The 26,836-nt window shown below is 38.6% G+C and overlaps 1 protein-coding gene and 1 pseudogene across 3 annotated transcripts in view; one reads left to right on the top strand and one right to left on the bottom strand.

The window, feature by feature from the left end:
- Window positions 1–26,836, top strand: part of AKT3 (AKT serine/threonine kinase 3) — a 305,109-nt gene that overhangs the window by 263,713 nt on the left and 14,560 nt on the right. The window lies entirely within an intron of this gene.
- On the bottom strand, window positions 1,038–26,836 carry LOC122918759 (annotated as a pseudogene).

The following is a 26,836-nucleotide window of genomic DNA, read 5'->3' as shown; positions in this document are numbered from 1 at the left end:
GATGTATATTCTACATACACTTGAAAAGACTGTATATTCTGCTTTTAAAGCACAAAGTGTTCTGTCCATAGCCATTTGTGAAGATGGTTGGTGGTGCTTCTCTTTCCTGTATTCTTACTGATTTTCTATTTGTTCTTTCAGTCCCTGGAAGAGGGTTTTTGAAATCTGGAGCCACAATTGTGCATTTGTTTCTCTTTTGTTTCATGTATTTTGAAGCTTCATTGATAGTTGTGTACACATTTAGGTTTGTGATAGCTTCTTCGTGAATTTACCCCTTTATCTTCATGAAGTGTTCCTTTATATTCATAGCAATAATCATTGTTTTGAAATCTACTTTTTCTGGTATTAATATAAGTACTTCAGCTTTCTTTTGATTTTATCATTTCCATCATGTTACTTTTACAAATGGGTTTTCTTTTAGGCATCATGTAGTTGATTCCTGTGTGTTTGTGTCTATTTTCATGTATATTATGGTCTTTATTTACAACTTTATGGCATAAAAGAAGAGGGAAAATTTAAAACAGGGCATTCAAGCTGATATTGTCAGATTAGAGAAGTTCCATTTTAAATGTCCATCTCATTGCCCAAAGGTAAACAATAGTGAATCTACATATGCAGTTTCCTTTATGAAGTATAGTGTTCATATTTTAGGCATCTTTTAAACATAAAAATTCAAAGAAAGCGAAATCACTCCTTAAAAACTGCATAAATTAAGGGTGTTTTAAATATATCTTGTCCTCGTAATAAAACATTAAAAGCTGGAAAAGCAGTTGCACTTCCTATGTGAGTGGACAGTTGCAACAATTAGTCATTTTATGTAGTGACGATTATATTTTCAGTTCACCATTAACTACTCTGAACTTACCATGAGATGTAGTCAAAGTCAGAAGACAAGACTTAGGGAGAGTTCCCCTTTTTCGAGGGAGGTTAAGCCTTTCGGAACCAGCATGGGAAAGAGACACCCTGTTGAAGAATTCTGGTGTGGAAAAAAAATGAATGTAGTCAGTTTCATCTCCTGCTGAGCTGGCATACTGTTTTCATTGCCATGTTTTGTATTGTTTTTCTGGCTCCGCTGTGTTTAATTCTTCTAGTTTATCTGAGTCTTCAGCAGTATAGAGATTTTCATCAATGGGACCAGCATCCCTGGCTCCGTTTTCCTGTCTCTTTCCTTCGTTGTGCTGTTTCCACATTGCCTCCTTCACCACTTCAGCCCTACCTCCGGAATCTCGGCATCATTGTTTTTTGAAGTACATGAGTTTTCAGAACTAGCTACAGGACTGCCTTTCTCATCCACACCTCTTGGGATATATGGGCTTAAGTCCACTCCGTTTGTGTGCACTGAATCATCCCCTTCACCTGTTGTCTGTGTATCACAGGTGCTGTCTGCTTCCTTATGCTCATCAGCCCAAGCAGAACAAAATTCCAACACCCCATGGCCACGATCACCAGTGCTTTCTCTGCTTTGAAGTCTGCTTTCTTTCCTTATCTTGCTCAAGTTCATCCTTATTTTCCTTTCCTCTTATGCACGAAAATGTTAGGGTGATGTTGGTAACAGTGGAACCTAGGGCAGAACGTCTCTTTCAGTTGTATCTTAAGAAATTTCATTTTCTTTCTCTTCCTTCTTAATGTCTTTCTTCACCACAAATCCGGGAAGAAATGCATGATGATGCGAACAAGTATCATCCCCTCCAGGGGCATACCCAGAGTCAGCCGTATTTGTTGTCTTCCAAAGCTTTAAGAAAATGTTTGCACACTCTTTGAGGGGTTTTTTTTTTTCTCTTTTCCACTTTGCTGTACTTTTTGTTCACTCTCTGCAGTTTTCTCTCACCTCAATTATCCATACTATCTTTTTAAAGTTTTTTACCTCTTGCATTACATTTTCTCACCAGTCACATCATGCGCCAACTTCTGCTTACCTCCCTTAGTTCACTGCCCTTGCTTGAAGGGCACACATACCAGAGATTAGGATCTGCACCTCTAATTATTTTTTTGAGCAAAAGTACAGGTTTGAATAGTTCATTTAGCTCTTGCATTTCTTTCTTCTTTTCATCTTTCTTCAATTTCTTTTCAGCTTCACGTTATGCTATGTGATGTAGATTTTGTTGACTAAATTGAACTTGATGACTGACAGCTTTGATAAACTTATGTTGCTTTGCCCATGTATTATTTAGATCAAAAATTTTAGGGGCACCTGGGTGGCTCAGTTGGTTAAGTGTCGGATTCTTAATTTCAACTCAGGTCACGCTCTCAGGGTCATGAGATCGAGCCCCATCTTGGGGCTCAGCATGGAGCCTACCTGAGATTCTTGATCCCTCTCTTTCTGTCCTTCTCCCACTGCACAAACACACGCGTGCGCGCTCTCTCTCTCTTTTAAAAAAATAATTTATGTTCAATAATTTTCTCTTTATTTTTCTGCTCCATCTTTTTGCGACCCACACCCTAACTCTTGTTTCTTGGAGGACATTAGAGAGACAGGTGGCACCAGCCAGACTTAAACCCAGCTGGATACTGTCAGGGGATCTGGCCTCACAGCAGGAGGGGCCAGATCCTATGTTACCTATTCACTAGATAACATAGGATTTTTAAATGGACTCTGAAGCCCATTTTCATTTATGGATTTAAATCTATCATCTTGGGATTTTTTTTCTTTCCATTTTTTTTATCTGTTCCTTTCTTTATCTTCGTCTGCCTTCTTTGAGATTTATTGAATATTTTATGATTCTGTTTTATCTTGGCTCTTGTCTTATTAGCTATACAGCTTCTCTTTATTGTTTTGAGGTTGTTTCCAGAGTTTGCCATACACAAGCTTATCTTTTCACAGATTGCCTTTAATTAATATTAGAACCACATCACATTCACAGCACATTTGTTTCCTCTTCCGTTCTTTATGCTATCATTTTACTTTCACATGTCATCAGCGTCATAGCACATGAGAACTGTATTTTGCTCTCGACAAGTTATATTTTGATGTGACTAAAACTGTGTATTTACACTTTTAGCATTCTCCATTCCTTTATGTAGATCCTTGCTTCCATCTGGTATCTGGTTTTTGGTTCATTGCTTCTCTTCAGCCTTTATTCTAAGGCTCGTTCACTTAGCTCCACTTCTCAGACATGACTCCCTGGGCTTGGAAAGATTCGTGGAAAAAGAACATGTTTGAAGGAACTATAAGGTAAGGAAACGATGGGAATGTGACATTTCAGAAGCGGAGGCCAATGTGAGAATGAACCAAGTAGCGACGAACGAAGGAAGATCTGCTAACTGGGAAGAACCTGCGCGCAGTTCAGGGTAGACTGAAACTGGATGCAAAAAGTGGAGCAGGGCGCCTGCTGATTTGCTGTAGTTTCCTGCAAGCTTAGTTCCTGTTTGCTTGATGCACCTACCTATCTACTCAACTAGGACACTGACAGAACACGACTGGACCGTTTCAGCTTTTGTTAGGATAAACTTTTAGGTGGTAGAGTTCGGAAAAGAGAACCTCATTGAGAAATTGCGCAGGGATGGTAATATTTCATTCCACATGCAGTTATCCAGTGGCTAGAGATACAGGACTAGCACTGGAAGTGAGGACAGCAATGGACATGGCTATCTGGAAACCTGCTTAAACAAGGGCTGTGGGAGTGGATTTCCTCTGTGAGCAGGGAAGGGATGAGAAAAATTGCTGGGAAAGAAAAAGAGAGCCTGGGATGGGGCGCCTGGGTGGCTCAGTGTCTGCTTTTGGCTCAGGTCATGGTCCCAGGTGTGGGGATTGAGTCCCACCTCAGGTTCCCTGCTCAGTGGGGAGTCTGCTTCTCCTGCCCCTCCCCCTACTTGTGCTCTCTCTCTCTCTCTCACTCTCTGTCCAAAAAAAAGTCCGGTACAGAGGGTGGTGTGAGGACAGTGAGAGCCAGGATTGAGTGTTGGAAAATATCCACAGTCAGAAATGGAAGTTGGTTTGAGGACGCATTTTTATAAAGTATATCAGAATCCCTTGCGAAGAATCATGCAAAAGTTGCAGGGACACTTTTCTGACTGAAAAATTCATCTTGATGAGATTGATGATTGTGGCAGTTAACGCAGGTGTTAGCGATCACTGTGGTGTTCGTCCATGAAGCAAAGTCAAGTACAACATGGGCACTAACAGAAGATGGATCATCAGCTACATTATGCCTCTAGGAGCTCCACAATGATATGCTCCTTCCCTGCTCGAACAATGGCCCATTTTTAAACTTTGGATCAAAGAAAGATGGGCTCCAAATATCTACCAAACACTCCTGCAGTTTAACATTAAAATTACGGTCTTCCATTGATCATGAGGCGTTGTACTGAGGATATAAAAGAAGACAGATATGAAATTTCTTGTCAAGAATCATCTGTGACAATTTCCTTTCCACGTCGGCCAAAAGAAGACAGACAGCTGTCCAGATGTTAATTATGGCATGAAATGCAAATGGCCACAGTTTTAAGATCCCTCAGATTGGGTTAAAACAAAATACCAGTAGGTTTCCTTAAAAGAATCTCACCTGAAACAAAATTACCCAGAAAAGTGAAAAAAATAAGAGGTTGAACAGAGATTAAGCAGTCAGCTGTTCTCAAAAGTAAATAGATAACAACAATAATTTGGGGCAAAGTTGATTGCAATACATAAATAGGAAATGTGAAAGATCATTTTTGCCAAAATGAAAAAATATGCACCAAATAGCAGCATATCCGCAAGCACAGAACACTGTCAGAAATGCCAGGGGACTTCGCAGAAATACAGTTTCTTGCTCAGTGTGGCAGAGTTGGACTGGCAAGAGGCAGCTTGTGGTTTTGTTGGTTTTCTTCATCAATTCGTCTTCAGTTTCATTGATTTCTGCTCTGAAATTTCTTTCTTTCTTTCTTTCTGCTCTGAAATTTCTTTCTTAAAACCACAGGTTTTATTTGCTCTTCTATTTCCAGTTTCCTAAGCTGGAAACTTAGACGATTACTTCAGATCTTTCCTTTCTAATGAATGGATTCAGTGCAATAAATTTTCCTTTAAGTTCTGTTTTCACTGCATCCCACAAATTTTTGATAAATTGTATTTTCATTTTCATTTAGTTCAATATATTTCAATTTTTTTCCCCTGAGACTTCCTGTTTGACTCGTGTGTTGTTTCAGTATATTATGATTTAAACTCTTAACTGTTTGGAGGTTTTGGAGCTGTCATTCTCTTTTTTTTTTTTTTATTTTTTATTTTTATAAACATATATTTTTATCCCCAGGGGTACAGGTCTGTGAATCGCCAGGTTTACACACTTCACAGCACTCACCAAAGCACATACCCTCCCCAATGTCCATAACCCCACCCCCCCTCCCCCCAGCAACCCTCAGTTTGTTTTGTTGTCATTCTCTTTTTGATTTCCAGTTTAATTCCACTGTGGCCTGAGAACGTTCCCTTGAATGTCTGTTCTTTTAAGTCTGTTAAGGTGTGTTTTATGGCCTAGAATGTGGTCTTTCTTGGTGAAGGGTCTGTGAGCTTAAGAAGAGTGTGTGTTCTGCTGTCTTGGGATGAAGTAGTCCATAAATGTCAATTGGGTCTAACTGACGGACGGTGCTTTTCAGTTCAGTGATGTCCTTGCTAAATTTCTGCCTACCGGATGTGTCAGGTACTGACAGAGCATCTTGATGTCTCCAAGTGTAATAGGGAGTTAATCTGCTTTTCCTTGTTCATCTATCAGTTTCGTCTGTTGTACTTTGAATCTCTGTTGTTAGATGCATCCACATGAAGGATTCTTAGGTCATATTGGAGAATTTGCCACCTTATCTTGATGTAATGTCCCTCTTTGTCTCTGACAATTTTCCTTACTTGGAAGTCTGCTCTGCTTGAAATTAGTGTAGCTGTTCCAGCTTTCTTTTGGTAAGTGTCAGCATGGTATGTCTGCCTCCATCCCTTTACTTTTAATCTCTCAGTGTCTTTACGTTGAAAGTGTATTTCTTGTAAATAATACGTAGTGGGTTCTTGTTTTTTTATATACTCTGGCAGTCATTGTCTTTTCGTTGGTGTTTTTAGGCCATTGAAATTTAAAGTGATTATTGCCATAGTTGGATTATTATCTACCATATCTGTTACTGCTTCCTATTCATTGTCCTGTTCTTTGGTTCTTTTTGTGTGTTCCATGCTTTTTGTGATTTTTCTGGTTTTAACTGAACATTTTCTAAGAATGCATCTTTTTCTCCTCTCTTAGCATATCATTTATACTTCTTTTTAAACTGTCTTAGTGCTTTCCTTTAAGGTTGCAGTATATATTTATAACTAATTGAAGTCCTTTTTCAAATAATACTACACCATTTCACAGATGGTACAAGTACATTAAAGCAGTATTCCTAATTCCTCCTTCCTGTCCCAAGTAACATCGCTCATTAATATCACTCATCCATAAACTATAGTTATTGTACACATTGTTGCATTATTATTGTGAACAAACTGTTTTCTGTTAAATCAATTAGGGGTAAGAAAAAAAATTATTTTACCTCCATTGGTTCCTTTAGAACTAAGTTTCTACCATTTTCTTTCTTTCTGATGAACTTTTTTTTAAAGACTCTATTTATTTGAGAGAGCAAGCGAGCGTGAGCAGGGGGAGGGGCAAAGGGAGAGGGTAAGAGAGAGTCTCCCTGCTGAGCATGGAGTGGATGCCGGGCTCTGTTCCCAGGACCCAGAGATCGTGACCTGAGCTGAAGTCAGACGCTTAACTGACTGAGCCACCCAGGCGCCTCTGAACTTTTTTTTTCTTGAACATTTCTTGCAAGGTCAGTTTACTGGTAACAGATTGCCTCAATTTCTGTTTGTCTAGGAAAGTATTATTTCTTATTTTTGAAAGATGATCTTTCTGGATACAGAATTCTAGGTCAATGTTTTTTTCTTTCAAAAGTAAGTATTTTACTCCATTTATTTTTTCTTACTTGCATGGTTACTGAAGAGAAATCTAATGTAATTCTTGTTTGAACCTCTATAGATGAGGTTTTTGGGGTGTGTGTGTGTGTGGCTTCTTAAGATTTTATCCTTGTCTTTGATTTTCTGCAATTTGAATATAATATGGCTAGATGTAGATTTTGGACTCTATGCTGAGTCATATTCTCTGAAATTAGGAGATACTATTTTGTTGGCTAGTGCTAATTTTGGAAAATGCTCAGTCATTATTGCTTTAGATACTCTTTTTTTTTTTTTTTTTAATTTTATTTATTTATTTGACAGAGACCAGAAGTGGGCAGAGAGGCAGGCAGGGAGAGAGGAGGGTGGGAAGCAGGCTCCTGCGAGCAGAGAGCCTGATGCGGGGCTCGATCCCAGGACCCTGAGATCATGACCTGAGCTGAAGGCAGAGGCTTTAACCCACTGAGCCACCCAGATGCCCCTGCTTTAGATATTCTGCTTTCTCTCTTTAACCTCCTTTTATATTTCCATTACATACACCTTTTATTACCGTTTCACAATTCTTATTTCTCTTTCCATTTCCGTTTTGAAAGTTCCCATTACCATTTCTTCAAGCTTCCTGATTTCTGTCCTTGGCCATGCCCTAATTGTTAATGAGCTCATCAAAGGCATTCTTAATTTCTGTGATGATATATTTTTTATTTCTACAATTTCCTTTTGATTCTTTGTTAGAGAATACATTTCTTCACTTATATTACCCATATGTTCTTGTATGTAGTGCAATTTTTCCATTAAAACACTTACTATATTTTCTTAGATGAATTAAATTCCTAGTCTGGTAATTCCAGCATCTTTGCCTATCTTTGCCATATCTGAGGCTGGTCCTGGTGCTTGCTCTTTATTGTGAAACTGTTGTTTTTTTTGTTTTTTGTTTGTTTTATTTTTTTACTATGCCTTGTAGTTTTGTCTTGAAAGTCCAACATTGTGTACTGGGTAAAAGAAACTGAAGAAATGGAGGTAAATAGGTTTCTAGCAGAGATTTTATGTGTTTATCAGGCTAGTTTATGAGGCTAAAACTTATTTGCTAGTGCTAATACCTTTTTTAGGAGATAGTTCAATTTGTATGCCTTTTATTTCTTTTTTCTTACATAATTGCACTGATTAGGATCACCAGAACAACGTCATATAGAAATGGTGAGAACAGACATTTAATTATTATAGCATGAACATATCCCCCAATTACTGTGATACTAACTGTAGGGTTTTTTTTATGTGCACCATCTCTCAGATTGACAAAATTTTCCACTCTTCTATTTTCTGAACATTTTTATTATGAATGGATGCTGGATTTTGTCAAAATGCTGCTTTCTGCATTCACTGACAAAGTTGTGGTGTTTCTGTTTTAGTTTGTTAATATGGTGAATCACATTGATTTTTTTAATATTATGTCTATGCTTACACACCTCAAATTAACCCAATTATGGTATGTATTTTTTATGCATTGCTGAATTTCTTTTGTTAACATTTTGTCAAAGATTTTGCATATAATGGAAAATAGTAGGCTATACTTTTTTTAAATGTATTAACCATCTGGTTTTAGAATCAGGATAATGCTAGAGACCAAAAGTGAGTGCTATGTCCTTCTCTTCTCTTTTATGAAAGATTTTGCGTAGAACTGGTATATTTTGTCTTTAAATGTAGAATGTCCTGTGAATCTGTCTAAGCCCAGACTAAAGAAATTCAGTCTCTAATGGATATAGGACACTTCTAGTTACAAATTTAAAAATTTTGTCTGATTGTTGAATTTATTGACATTGAGTTGATCATTTATTGTCTAGATTTCTTTTTTCTATTTCTTTTAGCTTGTTTTTTAAATTAGTTCTTCTTTTTCTGATTTATTAAGTTTAAACTTAGATTTGAATCTTTTCTTCTTTTCTAATACAGCATTGTAGTGCTATATATTTACTTCAGAGCAACTCTAGCTCTGAGCATAGCCTATAAGTTTTGTTATGTCATACTGTGACTATTTGTTTCAAAATGTTTTCTGATTTCCCTTATGGTTTCTTCTTTTGACCATATGAGTTATTGAAGTGTATTGATGGATTTATAATATTTGGACATTTTTGAGTTGTCCTTCTGTTTTAATCTCAAGTTTAATTCTGTTCTTAAAGAACATACTTTGTATATTTTAAATATTCTAAATTTTTGAGATTTGTTTTATGAAATATGGTGTGTATTGATGAATGTTTCACATGCATTTGGAAAGAATATGTATTCTCTTGTCATTTACAGTGTTCTGTAAATGTCAGTTGTTAAGTCAGGTGAATGAATAGTGTTAAGTCTTCTACATCCTTACTGAATGATTAACTGTTTACTTATTATCAGTTACTAAGAAAGGAAGAAGAAAACCCTCAATGGTAATTATGGCTTTGACTATTTCTCTTTTAGTTCTGTAAGCTTTGCTTTATTTTAATCTTAAAGTTCTACTTGTAGATGCTCCCAAATTTAAGATTGTTACATCTTCTTGATGAATTTACCTCCTCATTTCATCTATCTTAGCCAATTTTTGGCATAAAGATTAGAGACAAATGAAAAAGAGAAAAACAATAAAGAAAAATTTTTTTAAAAGTTGATTGCAAATACCTATAAAATTAACAAACTTTTAGTTAGATATACTAAGGAAAAAAATCAGATGCTAAAATCACAAATGAAATAGGGACATTACTACTGACTTTATAGAAATAAAAAAAGGACTATAAGAGAATGCTCTGAACAGATGTACATGTAAAAATGGATAACCTATATGAGATGGAAAAATTCCTAGAAATATACAAACTACCGAAGTGACTCAAGAAGAAGTTGGAAATCTGAGTAAAGCTGTAACTAATAAGGCAATTAAATCAGTAATCAAAAAATCCCAACAAGGAAAAGCCCAAGACCAGATGGCTTCACTGGAGAATTCTATCAAATATTTAGAGAAGAAATACCACCACTTCTCAAACTCTTGCAAGAAATTGTAGGAGTGAATACTTTTTAACTCTGTGAGGCCAGCTTTATCCTGATTCCAAAGCCACACAAAGACATTACAAGAAGAGAAGACTACAGACCAATATTCCTAACCAATACAGATACAAAATTCCTCAATAAGATCTTAGCAGACCAATTAGTAGCATATTAAAAGGATTGTACACCACGATCAAGGGAGTTTTATCCCAGAAATGCAAAGACAGTTCAACAGACTAAAATTAATCAATGAAATACCCCACATTAATAAAGGGAAAAAACCACATGATCATCTCAGTTGGTGCAGAAAAAGCATTTGACAGAATTCCACACCCTTTGCTGATTCATAAAAACAAACAAAGAAAAAAACTGAGAAAACTAGAAATAGAAGGAAACTTGTTCAACAGGATAAAGGCCAGAGATGAACCTATAGCTGACATCATACTTGGTGTTGAAAGACTGAAAGCTTTTCACCTGAGATAAGGAAGAAAACAAGGATGCTCACTTGTGACACTTCTGTTCAACATGAATACTGGAAGTTGAAGTCAGAGCAATTAGAACAGAACATAAAAAGCAATCAGATTGGAAGGAAGTAGTAAAACTACCTCTCTTTACAGATGTAGAAAACCCCAAGGAGAACACACACACACACACACACCCTCTAAAGCTAAAAAACAGATCAGCAACATTTCAGGATATGAAATCAACACCAAAAACATACTTTATATTTGTATATATTAAGCTATGAACAATCTGGGAAGCAAATTAAAACAATTCCATTTACAGTACCACCAAAAAGAATAAAATACTTAGGAATAAGTAGAATCACAATGGTGCAAGTTACACGCTGCTGACTATAAAATACTGCTGAAGTAGGTGAAAGAAGACCGGGGTAAAGGGAGAGACACCCTGTGTTTGTAGCTTGGTGACTTACTATTACGATGACAGTAACAATCAGTGGTATCACAGAATCTGTGAACATGGTTGTGTGCAACCTGTGTAATATGCTTCTGGATTCACCGTGCTTCTATTTTGTTAAGGATTTTTTTTTAAAGATTTTATTTATTCATTTTACAGACAGAGATCACAAGTAGGCAGAGAAGCAGGTAGAGAGAGAGGAGGAAGCAGGCTCCCCACTGAGCAGAGATGCCCGACTCAGGGCTTGATTCCAGGACCCTGAAATCATGACCCGAGCTGAAGACAGAGGCTTTAATCCACTGAGCCACCCAGGCGCCCCATTGTTAAGGATTTTTGCATCAGTGCTTGTGGGTATATTGGTCTGTAGCTTAGAACATGCAGGTCTTTTAAAGCATCAGATCAGGCATCAATAGAAAACAAAGGAGCTATGTCACTCAGACTGTTTTCTGTGATCAATAAAATTGCAATAAAACTAGGAGTAATCAACAAAAAAATACTTCTCTAAACCACAAATATTTGAAATCTTTAAGATAAACTTGAATATAAGTCACGGATTATGAAGTAGCTGCATTGGAAATTGGAAAATACTAGAGTTGAATGGCAGTGAAATTTGTGAGACGCAGTAAGACAGTTCCTAAATACTTGCACAGGGGTGGGGGTGAGCAAACAAAGCAGAAAGATCCAAAATTAGCCAAGCTCCCAAATCAAATTAGGGGAGGAAATTCTACAGTAGAATAATCACATTGAGCATGAGTAGAAGCACCGAGTGAATGTAAAAGTACAAATGAATGAAACAGAAAGCAAACATTTGAAACGATCAAGAAAATGCAGTTATATAAGAGACTAGTAAAGTAGACAGATCTCAGAATTATTCAAGAAAAATATTAGGAATTAAAATGAGATACAGAGGGGCGCCTGGATGGCTCAGTGGGTTGAGCTGCTGCCTTCGGCTCAGGTCATGATCTCAGGGTCCTGGGATCAAGTCCCACATCAGGCTCTCTGCTCAGTGGGGAGCCTGCTTCCTCCTCTCTCTCTCTGCCTGCCACTCTGCCTACTTGTGATTTCTATCTGTCAAATAAATAAATAAAATCTTTTAAAATAAAATGAGATAAGAAATATAGAAATGAAAATGTAATTCAACTACCACAGATAATTTTTATACTGTTTATTAAAAAAGAGTTAATAGATAATTTTAAGCAAACTGTAAATTATCTGCTGACTCAAGAAAAATGTGAAAACATTTCATTGTTAAATTAGTATAAAATCTGTCTTCTCTCCAGCTCCAGTGTTTTTACCCAATACAAAAACACCAGTACAAGCCCAGATGAATTTTTCAGGTAATCTCCATTAAACATCCAAAGAGAAGATAATCCCTATCATTAGAAAGATTTTATACAAGCTGCTCCTAAGAAAGAAAGAGGGTTATATGCTTCTTAAACTTATTTTATAAACCTTTGGTAACCCTGATAAGACTCCTACAAGAAAAAAAAAAAAATTGTAGGCCATTTGTGAACAGAACTTAAGTATTCTAAGTAAAATATTGAAGTTATTTCTAATATTGCATCACAATATTTATGTTCTCATATCCATGTTAGATTTGTTCTTGAAATACGATTAGATTAGAAAAATTTTGTGTTATTCATCACACTTAGAGATTAAGGAAGAAACCCACAGGACCATCTCAATCTGTATAGAAAATATTTTCATGAAAATGAAAGTAGAAACTATTCATGAGTTTTAAAGATATATTTAAAACACTGTTAGTAACCTCAAAGTAAAGTGAATCTTCTTTAAGTAAGTTTTTATCAACATTTTTTCTACAAACATTATACTTCATGGTTGGATATTACAAAATTTTCTTTAAATGTAAGGAAGATGATATCTATCAATATCACATTCATGGTGGTTTTTTTATATTATTTTTAAAAAGATTTTATTTGAGAAAGAGAAGGGCAGAAGGAGAGGGAGAATCTCAAGTGGACCCCCAGCTGAGCAGGGGTCCCAATGTGGGGCTTGATCCCATGACCTTGAGCCAAAACCAAGAGTCAGATGCTTAACCAGCTGAGCCACACAGACACCCCTAGGCAGTGTTTATCATAGAGTCTAATAAAAATAAGAAATAAGGGGTATGTAATTAAAAAAAAAAACTTAATACATCTCTGATAGTGGAATATGTAATAATTAACATTTGTCTTATTTTTACAGTGCAGTACTATACTGAATAAAAAATGAGTAAGTTGGATTTATAAATATCATTTGGTTGATTGGTTTGTAAGTATTTATTTGCAAATCCCAAAAATACATAAACAGGGGCACCTGGGTGGCTCAGTGGGTTAAAGCCTCTGCCTTCGGCTCAGGTCATCATCCCAGGGTCCTGGGATCGAACCCCACATGGGGCTTTCTGCTCAGCAGAGAGCCTGCTTCCTCCCCTCTCTTTCTCTGCCTACTTGTGATCTCTGTCAAATAAATAAAATCTTTTAAAAAAATACATGAACATAAAAAATCAAGTTACTTAAGATACTTAGGGAATGATACATTGTAAAACTGAAAATGAACTAAAGAAAATTATGTCTGTGATGGCCTATATATGGGTGAAAATGGTAAGAACTTGCATGCAAATGATACAAAGAAATAGCACCACAATATTTGCTTGAGCCTTATATAATTGTAATTTGGGGATTAAAAATGGGTGAATAAGGGTGCCTGGGTGGTTTAGCCATTAAGCTGCTGCCTTCGGAAGGGGTTATGGTCCTGGGGTCCTGGGATTGGGCTCCCTGTTTGGCAGGAGGCCTGCTTCTCCCTCTCCCCCTGCTTGTGTTTCTACTCTCACTGTATCTCTGTCAAATAAACAACAACAACAAAAAAAACTTTTAAAAAACAGGGGGTGAATATTAGTGAGGGAAAGCAATAGGTTTTTAGCTGCATCTCCATGTTTTATATCTTAAAAAAAAGTTTCAAAGTACATATGACAAAATGTTAACATCTGTTACTTAGATCTGGTTGTCATTTTATATTATTTTCTATTCTTTCCTTTATGCTCAAAATAGTTCTTTTGAAGTTTTGTAAGTGAAGCGGGAGGTAAAAGAAGTGGAAGCACCAAGCATAGGCTTTTCAAGTAAATGAAAGGATAAAGGAGGGAGCAAGAGCAAAATGGGAAACAGCCCACGGAATAGATTAGATGTGTGTTTGCTTTCGTATTGCTCATGTACTGGGGGGAAATCCAATCAGGGCTCTGGATGTGGAGATATATAGGAAAAAAGTAAGGTTATATACAGATAGTAAGATGTACAATACAGATACTGTAAGACATGAGATGATGATAAATATGGGGGAAAAGTAAGACATAAGGGAAAAGCAAGACCTGTGAAGGCTAGTCAAAGGGATTAGTCTTTGTGGAAGAGGTGGGGCACTGTCATTGTGTCATTGATGGGAAAGAAATGGGAATGCCCACTGAACCAAATGTTTTTATAAATATTTGGTCTGGAAGCCGGAGTAGTTCCTGCCTGAAGGCCTACTTTTACCGCAGGAGTCCTGCCTCCGTAGAGTGAGAAGAATGTGTGAGGTCTACATGAGCCACGTGAGGAGGGGCTGCCTCACGAGCACTGGAGGGAACTCTCACTGGGGACAGGGCAGGGGTGCCAGCCAGTAGGTGTGGGTCCAGCTGATGCAGAAGATTCCAGAAGTTTATGCAGACTGCTGAAGCTTTATTCTTCATAAGCAAAAAATAATACTACAAAACAGTGAGGACCAAGAAAGAGGCTTTTAGGGAAGATTGATTTTGAATCTTTGGCTTATTAGGATCTTATTAAAATTTTACCTCATTTTGATCTACCTTCCGCTTATCACATTTGTACTTATTTTCCAGAGGTTTCCTTCAGAAGAGAAGAGAAAACTTGATTTTAGAGAGAGATTTAGGTACTTCATAGTTTACTTTGGTCACTTGTTTGATAACTCATTTCAGCAAAATGGCAACTGTTTAAATGAGTAATTTTATTATAGGCTGCAGTGGGAATTGCAGAGAGAGACCTAATGAAATAATGTCTCGTGGCAAAGGGGCCGATGGGGATATTCCACACTTTGCTGTCTTAATTTTAAGTCTTTGGTTCCTTCCTTAAACTACTGTGTTCTATTTGAACATCAACCTTCACCTCTGTCCAGATGCCAAGTTAGAATTTCTAGTATTATTTTTTCTATTATTATTATTATTATAGAATTTCTAGTATTATTATTATTATTTCTAGTATTATTTCTAGTATTATTATTATTTCTAGTATTATATTTTTTCTAGTATCCTTTCAAATAGCTTCGGTTCACCCTGTCAAGTGTCTGTGGGAGTGGGTGTTTTTGTAAGGTCACCGGTCACTGTTGCCGCTGTCCGAAGCAGAGTGAGCGAGCGCTCCCATCTTTTCATTCCTTGGAGACCAGGTTCCTTTCTGGTACATTCCCCTTCAGCCCCAGGAACTTCCCTCAAATGGTATAGTGCACATTGCCTGGCAGGGAGCTTATATTCTTTTATCTGATGGCGTCTTTATTTTGCCTTCATTCTCGAAGGAGATTTTCACCAAGTGTAAAATCGTGAGTGTAGAGAGTGCGTACTCAGTTATGTGTTCCCTTGTAAATTACAAGGCCTGTTTCACTGGCTGCTTCCAAGATCCTTAGGTTTCTGTGATGGCTTTAGAATAAATCCCTCTGACTAGCTGAGCTACATTTTCCAGAATTCTCCTTTATATTCTCTCAGGATAGCTCAAGAGCCTGAGGCAGTGGTCGGGCCTGTCTGCTTCCGGCCCCCTGCCAGCCTGGGTAGCTCTCCCCTCTGCCAGCCGGCCTGTGTATTCAGCCACATGATGCATGTTCCCAGCTTGTGAGGCAGAGCCACACCATCGAGGTCTGAGGCAGTAAGAAATGACATGGGCTTAGGTCTGTCCTGTGGGCTCCAGTTCATGCTTCTGGGTTTCACGTTGTTTTTCTCCCTGCTTTACAAACATCCTCCTCACCTCCCGCCCAATGGACACCAAGTTCCACATGTCCCTACCTGTGAAATTCTTTTCATTGTTAAGGTTGGGGTATCAGGTGGTGGGTATTGTAGAGGGCACGGATTGCATGGAGCACTGGGTGTGGTGAAAAAATAATGAATAATGTTTTTCTGAAAATAAATAAATTGAAAAAAAAAAAGAATTGAAAAGAAGAGGTACTCAAGAGTAGGGCCTCTAAATTCTATTAGATTACAACAAACAAACAATATTGGTGTTTTTCGGTGTGGGTTTTGGTTTTTTTGTTTTTGTTTGTTTGTTTTGTTTTTTTTTTGTATTGGTGGGCAGTTTATCATGGCCGAACTCAAACAGCAACCTCTGTGCCCTCCCCAGTGAGCGTAATTTAAAATTTTAGGTCGGTTTATTTAGACTTCCCTAGGGAGCTTGGAATCTGCCCTGTGCAAGCATGTCAGGAGTCCGCCAGAGATTTGGGCAAACTGTATTCAGAATATGGGGTTCCGCCTCTTCTTCCTACTTTAAGCTGCTATGCTTATCCCAAAACCTCTGGTTCTTCACGATGTAAGACTGTGGATTTCTCATCCAAAAAAAAAATTTTTTATTTTTATTTATTTATTTAACAGAGAGAGAGATCACAAGCAGAGAGGCAGGCAGAGAGAGGGGGAAGCAGGCTCCCCACTGAGCAGAGAGCCCGATTCGGGGCTGGATCCCAGGACCCTGAAATCATGACCTGAGCTGAAGGCGGAGGCTTAACCCACTGAGCCACCCAGGCGCCTCTCATCCAAATTTTAACTCTGCATGGTAGAGACTGGAGTTAGGAGCCCCAAATGTGGGGAATTCATCCAGTTCTGGTCTCTTCTTCCTAGTGTCCAACTCCCTTCTGGTACAAAGCTGTTCCTAGTTGCTTCACAGAACCTTTGGATTTTTTTTCCAGTGTTTATAATTATCTACAGGAGGGTTGATCCAAAAGGAGCTTCTTGGCCATTAACAGAAGCAAAACTTAGTATCTATTTTTAATTATTCATTATTGCATGTCAAACACAGCCTTGCTTCTAGTGACACTGGAACATTTTTTATTCCTGCAAAGAAGTATCCCGCAAATTCCATTTGTGCAGCATTCCAAAGAGTCTGTGTGGATAGAAGAGCTTATTTGAATTTTGCAAATTAGCAGTGAATGTATGGTTAGTTCTGTGCACCTCCAGGAGATAACTCCAGGCTCTTCCCTTCCCTGCTTCGCCCAGCTTTTACTAACAAACTGAGACTCTCCTAGAAAATGTGTAATTTGCGTTGCCATTTGAGTAGACCTCAGCAAGACCAAAGGACCTCATATGAATATTTTACAGTGTTTACCTACCATTTGCTGTTCATCTACTTTGTACCAAGTGTTAGGAGCCTGCTGAACATCTCAAGGGAAGATCCGTGTCCTCAAGTTGCTAACAGTTGGCAGAGGAGACGCAAATAAGCAGACTACTTGCATTTCTGTGCAACCTCATGGTTAAATTATCCCCTTGGGGACAGAGTGAGTCTTCAGACCACACAGCTACTGCCTAGGTCTCCAGGACACATTTCTTCTTTCTGGAACTCTTTTCCTAGCCTCGGGCTTCATGGGTGGACACAGATGCAAGTCTGTGAGTGTATAATAGATGCCTTTCATCAAAAATCATATGTTTTAATAGAAAATACACGCAGCGTATGTTATACCACTCAGTGATGGCACCACCACTCAGACTAGATGCTGGGAGCCCGATTCTGTTACTAACAGGAACAATCCGCTGTTATTGACAGTTCTGTGGTTACCATTGAGATGGGCTACAAGAATGATGACTCTGAATTTAAAAAAAAAAACAGGTTGAAATCTGAGCAGGATCCGAGGCAAATTCTTTTAAGCTTGTTTCATTTCCAGTATTCTACTACCTCCCAGGACTATTTGGAGAATTAGAGACGATGTGTAAAGTGCCTGGCACTTAGTAGATTCTCAGTAAGTGAAAATGCGGTTATTACTAATATTTTCAATAAAGTGTTTCAGAGTGTATGCAAGGTGCTTCCACATACATGTGCTTACCTAGCTCTGAAAACAGCCCTGGAATATAGGAAGTGTTTCTTCCACCAAATGAATGAAGATTCAATAATAAAATAGCACTGGGACACCTAGGTGGCTCAGTGGGTTAAGAGTCTGCTTTTGGGTCATGTCTTGATCACAGGGCCCTGGGATCAAACCCCAGCAGGGCTCCCCGCTTACCAGGAAGCCTGCTTCTCGAACCTCTGCCTTTGCCCCTCACCCATCTTGTGCTGTCTCTCTCTCTCACTCAAATAAAAATCTTTTGTAAAAAAGTAATTAGAATTTTATTTGTATTATGCTTTTGGATTACTGACTAGTATGAATACTTGGGGCCTCCATTTTTTTCATTTTAAAATAAGGGGATTGGATTAGATCTACAAGATTCTTTTCAATGCAAATATTTTATAATTCAGTTAAAAATGCAATGAAAAGAGGTACTCAAACACCTACTTCTTCTTCATAAGGAGTTGAGTATGTTGGATCACTTAAGCCCTCTTGAACTGAGAGGTGCCCAGCTAACAGGCAGTGCTGCTTGTTCTAGCTTCCCATCTTCCGATTCTCTGGTGGGCTGGCCCATGTATGCACAGAGGGGTCCCTGGATGCATAGTCCGTTTAGGAAAAATGCTTGTGCATTTAGAACCTCTTGTGCCTCTTCTCCCTGCTTTTACCCTTGTTGGGGGCCTGCACAACTGAGCTCCCACCTTTGGGATTCTTCACCTGATTCTGGTTACTTTCTGTAGATCCATGAAATAACAGTGTATTCTGTAGATCCATGAACAACCCAGATTCTGTCAGTAGCTCCCTCTCCTCTCACAGAAATTTCTCTCTGCCTCTCTGCCCTCAAATTGAACCTCCACATTCTCCTGCTCTGCTTTTAAAATCCTCTACTTTCCTTCTTCTCTTTCCATCAAAATCTTATCCCCAAACCCAGAGGCTCTTGGATCACTGGGTCCTCTGTAAGGGTTGGTCTGGTGTGATAATGAGAGAGTGGCTGTCTTGGTGGGAAGGTGGGCACGGAGATAGGATCTTGGTCATCTTCATGGAAATATAATATGGATTTCCCTGTAAAAATATAAATCTTGGTTGGGAGCATTATTATTAATACCCATCTTTTTCTGTATTGGAGGTTTAATAGACTTTAATGTAACTCCCTGGGATCCTACCCACATTTCATAAGGTTTTTGTTTGGTTGATTTGGTTTTTATCTGTTGAAATAAGTCCCAAGTTTTCTTCATCTTATACCATTTCTCCCCGATTTACATACTCCTTTAGCTTTTGCCCATGTTCATGAACATTTGTAAACAGAGATAGTGATGAGTGGCTGCCACGTTGCTGATGGGGGCCTGGGCCAGTGCGGTCAGCTGGAGGGGGATGAAGAGTAGACTGTTCCAGCAAGTTCTTGGTGAAATCCTGGGGTCTATAATGGATGCATCTTGCCCATCCTCACCTCCATAGCGGCAAAGTCTTTTTACTACCATCTCCTGCCTTTCACAGAGGGCTCTGTTGCACTAACAAGAGTTGTTTTACTTACCTCCGTAAGCAACTATTCTCCAAGTATAACTGAGTACTCCAGTGATGCAACGTGCTTGTGAATGTTTGTGACCAGCATCACCTGTCCACAGACCCACAGCCAGCGGAATGTTTGTGAAGCTCTTTTTTTAAATGAGGAAATTGATCAAGGAAAAGAAAATATGAGTTCACATTTCTGGGGATCACTTTCTGAGCAGTGCAGACCATGCATACTGTATGTTAAAAAGCCCTTCTTAGTTCCAGCAGGGAAAACAGATGTATTAATTAAACAGTTAATGTTTGTTATAGCTGAAATATTCACTTTGCTGCACTCAAGTTATGATATAATATTTGTATATTAGTGTGATACATACCTTGGGAACCTTGGTGCATTTTTTTAATAGGATCAAGTTCAACATTATGGACATGAATTGCTATTGTGTGGTTTTGTAAAAATGAAGGATAGGTATTTGAGTTTCTGGTCACTTGTCAAGAAATCTTAATTGGTATTATAAATCTTAACAGATAATATAAGTAAGCAATGTTTGCTATAGGTTTATTAGTTTTGCTAGAAATAATCTTCTTTCCATATTCCCACTTTCGTGTGTGTGTATGTGTATATATAGTATATATACACACAAAGCATAAAACCAGTTTTTCAGGAGGGGCACCTGGTGGCTTAGTCAGTTGAGCATCTGACTCTTGATTTCAGCCCAGGTCATGGTTTTGGGATCATGAGATCAAGTCCCACTTGCCAGGCTCCATGCTGGGTGTGGAGCCTGCTTGAGGTTCTCTCGCCCTCTTCTGCTGTAACCCCACCTCCCACTTGTGCGGTCTCTCTCTCTCTCTCAAAACCCACAAAAAACAAAAATAGTTTTTCAGGAGAACAGAGATTAAATAAACTAGAGTCCCTACCTAAGCTTAGTTACTCTCTTGAATGGTTTTAAAGATGTAGAATTACAGCATTAGTTTATCGTCTGTGGTAAATCTAAGCCTTGATTGGTGGTGGCAGTTTTTATTGCCAGTGTCTGTGTTCCCAGGCTTTTTGATCCCTATCAGAGTGGTGGACATAGTATTCAAATAGGGTAATGGTTGAGGTTCTATAGTCACTGTCTGTATGAGCTTTCCCTGCAGTTTTCAAGCCCTGCTGTCTATTTCTAGAGCACCAACACTGAAAACAGAAGAAAGAACATAGAGACCGGGAGGTAGCAATTGATTTGTTGCTGAGGAAGGTCGGGGAGACTGACCCTCGGCGGCCTTGGCGTCCATACTCCCCTGCTGTCCCTCCAGCCGCATACCAGGAGTAGGGACTGAAACTTACTCTAACAAGTTCAGGGGCTTGTTTTCTGTTCTTTCACTTACAGAAAAGAAACATAGTGCTTTAGAAAGATAGCAAATGATACTATTATAGTATCTATATAGACTTGATATAATAGACTTGGTACCATGTAAAATCTGGGAGAGGGTCAGTGTGGAAGAATTTCGGGGGCTGCCATATTGCCACCACCCTGTGGTCTTGAGGCCACACAAGGAAACACAGCTCTGATAATGCCTTGTCGGTAAACTGGAAGCACAGCCCTCAAGCCAGCAATGTGATCTTCCTGTTTACATCATCCGGAGCTACATTTCCTGAAAACCAGTGAGCTTTCAAAGACAGATATTTTGGAGGTTTAAAGCATCTGTTGGAAAAATATTTCAGATTTGCAGTTAATGACATTCTTTGAGTTAACATCTAAAGGTAGCTGAGATTTATACTTGGGTGCTTCTGCCTCAGCCAGTATGTCGGCATTCCTCAACAAGAGTCTGCAGTGTGTCAGTTGATACAGGAGTGTTTTGAGATATGTGTCCAGAGCAGGGGAGGGAAAATTAAGATGATACTGGTTTAAAGGCAAAATAGAAAATTAATGTGTTAGTCTATAACTAATGCCATAACTGAGTACCACAGCCTGGGTGACTTAACAGAAATTTGTTTTCCCATGGTTCTGGGAGCTGGATGTTCAAGGGCAAGATACTGGCAGGGTTGGTTTTTTCTGAAGCCTCTTTCCTTGGCTTGTAGATGGCTGCCTTCTCTGTTCCTCCTTACACGATCTTTCCTCCATGTGTGTGCGTCTGGAGTCCCTCTGTGTCCACATTTCCTCTTCTTACAAGGACATCTGTTAGGTTGGACTAAGGCCCACACTAACACTTCATTCTAATGTAATCACCTCTTTGAAGACCCTGTCTCCCAGCACAGTCCCTGGGGGCTCAGACTCCCAACATATGGATGGGGAGGAGGGGGCACAATGCAGCCCATAAGAATGAAATATTTGAATGTGACCAGTTCTTTAAAGTGAATATATACTCTGGGAGTCAGAGGAAACCCGCAGCTGGGCATACCTAGGATGTGTGTGGTAGCACCTCTGTTGGGGTCTGTGGCCGTTCTTTGCACATTCTCTCTCACACCTTTCCCCATGTACAGAAATTGGTTTCTTGCTTCCCTGTGTGGATGTTCATACTTGACTGTGTCGTGTTCTGCTTCCGTGTGTGAATTGAAGGGAGGAAATATGCCCCCAGCGTGCATGGCTTGACTATGACTAATATCAGAAGAAGCAGTCAAAAGCAAAAAGCATTTTCATGCTGTCTTTGCAGGCACCACAGTAGGGAGAGCTTGGGATCCAGAGACAGAGGGTTTGCTGCTTCCGTTGCTACTTGTATCATCTTCAGCAAGTCATTTTACCTACTTTAGCTTCAGTCTTCTCATTTCTAAAAGGGTAGACTACATGCTCTCTGACATCTCACTTGAGCACCAAGATTGAATAATGGTTCATTTATTCATGCCACTAAGTGGCAGGCACTGTTTTAGGAATCAGGGGTATAATGTTGTGCAAAATAAAGTCCCAGCTGAGACAAGTGTTAAGCTTGTTTCATCTCAACCATATCAGTAATCACGTTGAGAGCAAGTGATCTAAATACCGCCCTTAAAAGAGATTGTCAGATCAGAGCTGCCTGGGGGCTCAGTTGGTTGGGCCTCTGACTCTTGATTTCATCTTGGGTCATAATCCCTGGGTCACAGGATCAAGCCCTGCATTAAGCTCCATGCTTGCTTGAGATTCTCTCTTTCTGCCCTTCTCCTTGCTCACACTATCACTTTCTCAATAAATAAATAAAATCTTAAAAAAAATAAAAGATTGTCAGATTGAAAAAAAGCAAGAATCACCTATATGCTGCCTATAAGAAACCCACTTTAAATGCAAATTATAAGTAGATAAAAATAAAAGGATGGAAAAATGATATACCATGCTCATGTTATCTCAAAAGAACACTAGAGTGACTGGCTGTATTATTATTATTATATGAAGATTTCAAAGCAGGTAATAGCACCAGGTTAGTAAGGCAGATCATTTCATAATAGTAAAGGGATCAATTCATCAAGAGGATGTAAAAATCTTAATTATTTTTGCATCTAATAACAAATCTTAAAGTACATAAAACAAAAACTAATAGGACTGCAAGAAAAAAGACAAATACACATTATAGTTTGACCTCTCTCTAAATAATTGATAGAAGAACCAGAAAGAAAGTCAGCAAGTTTATAGAAGACACTAGCAATACCATCAACCAGTTTAATCTAATTGACATTTATAGAACATCACCCGACAACAGAAGAACATTTCTTCTTCTCAAGATCACACAGAACATTTGCCCCGATATACCATATTTTGAGCAAAACAACTCTATAGATTTTAAAGGATTCAAATAATTTGAGGCATGGTCTCTTTGAATGAAACGGGAATAAAATTGGAAATCAAAATAAAGATATATGGAAAATCCTCAAGTATTTGGAAACTAAGTGCAATTTTAAATAATCGATGGGTCAAAAAAAGGGAAAGTAATATTCTGAACTGACTAAAAATGAAAACAAAACATGTTTTGCTGTGGGCTACAGCTAATACCTCAAGGAGTAGTACTAAAGGACGATATTCAGAAAGAAGAAAGGTCTGAGATCAATGACCTTATGTTCCATTTTGAGAAACTAGAAAAAGAAGAATGAATTAAATTCAAATGTAATCAGAAGAAAGGAATTAATAAAGATGGGGGCAGCAGTCGGTGAAATAAAAAACAAAAAAAAAAACCAGAAAATTGATGAAAGGAAAAGTGGTTCTTTGAGAAGATTAACAAATTGATAAATTTCTAACCAAAGTGAAGAGAAAAGAAGATAAGTTATTAATACGAATGAGAGGGGTGGTTTTGCTACAGATTTTATGGGTATTAAATGGATAATAGGAAATAGCATGATAATCTTCATGTCCATAAAATCAACAATTTTACTGAAATGGACAAATCCCTTGAAAGATGTAAATTACCATGAAGAAATAGATATCATGGATAGCCTGGTATATGTTAAAGAAATTATATTTGTAGTTAAAAAAATACTTCTCACAAAGAACACTTCCAACCCATATGCCTTCACCAATAAATTCCCAAACATTTAAGTGAGGAGTAGTATCAGTTCTACACAGATTCCTCCAGAGAAGCGAAGAAAAAGGCAGTATTTCCCACTTCATTCTATGAGGCTAGCTTAACCTGATACCAAAAGCAGGCAAAGATAATACAAGAAAAGAAAACTATAGACCAATTTCTTTAATTAATATATGTGTAAAAATACCTCACATAATTTTATCAAATCAAATCTAATAATAAATAAAAGAATAGCACATTACCAAGTGGGGTTTATTCTAGAAATACAAAGTTGGTTTATTATTTAAAATCAATCATTATAATTTACCATATTGATAATAACTAAGAAAGAGAAATACACATGGTTATTTCATTGGATGCAGAAAAAAAAGGCATTCAAGAAAATTCAACATCCATCTGATTTAAATAAAGAACAGACTAAAATACTCCCAGTAATCTATGAATGAGAAACTTCTCCACTCTGATAAAGGACATCTAGGGAAAACTTATCACTAATATCCTACTGGAGACAGTCGGAGTGATTTTACAAGGTGAAGATGTTCACTCTGTTCAACACTGTACTGGAGGTTTTGGCCAATGCAGTAAGGCAAGGAAAAGAAATTAAATGCATTCAGATTGTAAAGAAAGAAGTAAATCTGTCTTATTCATGGACAATATGATTACCTATATAGAAAATCAGCTGGAATCTACAAAAAAAAACCTATAAATGTTTAACCCATTATTTATTTGATACAAAGTAAATATACAAAAGATTGCATGATATAAAAATAAATGGAGACTAATAAGAATATTACTTATCATAGCAACAGAAGTATGAAGTACTTAGGGATACTTTTTTTTTTTTTAAAGATTTTTTATTTATTTACTTGACAGATGGAGATCACAAGTAGGCAGAGAAGCAGGCAGAGAGAGAGGAGGAAGTGGGCTCCCCACTGAGCAGAGAGCCCTACTAGGGGCTTGATACCAGGATACTGGGATCATGACCTGAGCTGAAGGCAGAGGCTTTAGCCCACGTGTGGGTTAACCCCCCTAAGGGATACTTTTGACAAAAAATGTGAAAGCCCTTCATGCTGTAAACTAAAAAATACTATAGAGAAATTAAAGACTACCTCAAGCAATGGAGAGGTCTAATATGTTCATGGTTTAGAAGACTCAATATTTTTAGGATGATATTTCTCTCAAAACGAATACGTAAATTCAACACAATCCTATCAAGATTAGCCTAGCTGGCTATTTTGTAGAAATTGTTAGGTTGATTCTAGAATTCATATGGAATGCTAAGGACTTGGGGTAGCCAAAATACCTTTGGCAGGAAAACAAGTTGGAGACCCTACATTACCTACAACTTCAAGACTTAGTAAGTTACAGTAATCAGGACAGTTTGTTATAGACAGATATCTTTTTTTTTTTTAAAGATTTAGTTAATTTAGACAGTATGTGTCTGTGGGGGAGGGGCAAAGGCAGAATGAGAATCTCAAGCAAACTCCCTGCTGAGTGCAGCCCTATGTAGGGCTCAATCCCAGGACCCGGAGATCATGAGCTGAGCCAAAATCAAGAACTGGACACGTAACAGACTGAGTCGGTCTCCCAGGTGCCCCTGCACAAGTAACATTTTTTATTTGCCCATTGAGAACCTAGAAATCTAGACCCACATGTATATGGTTAAATGACTTAAAATAGACGTGCAAAGATAGTTCAGTTCAAATTCTGATGAAACAATTGGACATCCCTATTTTTTTTTTAAATTTGCAGCACATACAAAATTAAAGTCCTAAGTGTAGAGCTTTCTAGAAAAGGACATAGGAGAAAATCTTTGCGGTGTTAGGTTATGCAGATTCCATAGATGAGGGCAGTGCATGATCCATAAAGAAAAATTGATAAATCAGATGATAGCGTAATTAGGTATGTGTGTTCTTTAGAAGGCCCTGTTAAGAAATGAAAGGAAACCAGGTGGTGGGTATTGGAGAGGGCACTTATTGCATGGAGCACTGTGTGTGGTGCAAAAACAATGAATACTGTTACGCTGAAAATAAATAAAAAGAAAAAAAAAACAAATGAAAGGAAAAGTCACTAATGGGAAGAATAATTACAAATCACAGATCTGATTAAAGACCTGCACGCAGATTATGGAAAGAAGTCTCCAAACTCGTGGACCAGAAGGGGGCGGAGCAACTATCTGAACAGACCCTTCCCCAAAGAGCACGTAAACTCACCAGAAATGTAGATTAAACCCACAGCGAAACACCACCACACGCTGGAATGTCTGCTGTTGAAAAGACCCGCCAAACCCGTGCGGGCGAGAACCGGGAGCGACTGGAACTGTCGTACCTGGGGGTAGACGCGTAAAATGAAGCGACTGCTTTGGGACAGTCTGGCAGGTTCTTGAACAGTTCAGTGTACGTCTAGCGCGCGACCCAGCCATTCAGGTCTTCGGTATTTGTCCAAAATAAATAACATCTCCTCTCTCTACAGACTCGGACCCCCAGGAGTCTGAGCAGATTTGCAATAGCCGCAAACCAGAAGCAACCCCCGGTGTCCGAGGACAGGTCGCGGACAGATGGGTGCGGGCACACCTGTGTCGAGTGTTCCCCAGCAGCATGGGGGGGGGGGGGTGACGCGGGAAGGGACAGGGATGGTCGTCAAAATAATCATGCTAAATGCCAAAATGTCAGACAAAGGATACGTGCTGTGGGGCTCTGTTTACATCAAAGCCCACAAAATACGAAGGCATCATGGCAGGAAGCACGCCGGTGGTTGCCTGCCAGAGCCGAGGAGGGCGCACGGCTCCCAACAGGCACATGAGGAAACAGACCCTTCGCCATCTTGATTTGGGTGGCAGTTTCACGGTCCTGTATGTAAGTCAAAGCCCGTCAAACTGTAACACGGACGGCTTATTGCCTGTCAGTCGTACCTCAATAAAATTGTTCTTAAACACCCTCGCCGTCACGGAGCTGACCTGTCGTTAGGAGAAGGTGTCATGGCGGCGGCCGGAGAGGGACGCGCGTCTATCTTGCGCACGTGCGCGCGCAT

This window comes from Neovison vison, chromosome 10 (genome assembly GCF_020171115.1).
Source record: "Neovison vison isolate M4711 chromosome 10, ASM_NN_V1, whole genome shotgun sequence".
Classification (NCBI taxonomy): Eukaryota; Metazoa; Chordata; class Mammalia; order Carnivora; family Mustelidae; genus Neogale; species Neogale vison.
This window is presented reverse-complemented; position numbering and strand designations above follow the sequence as displayed.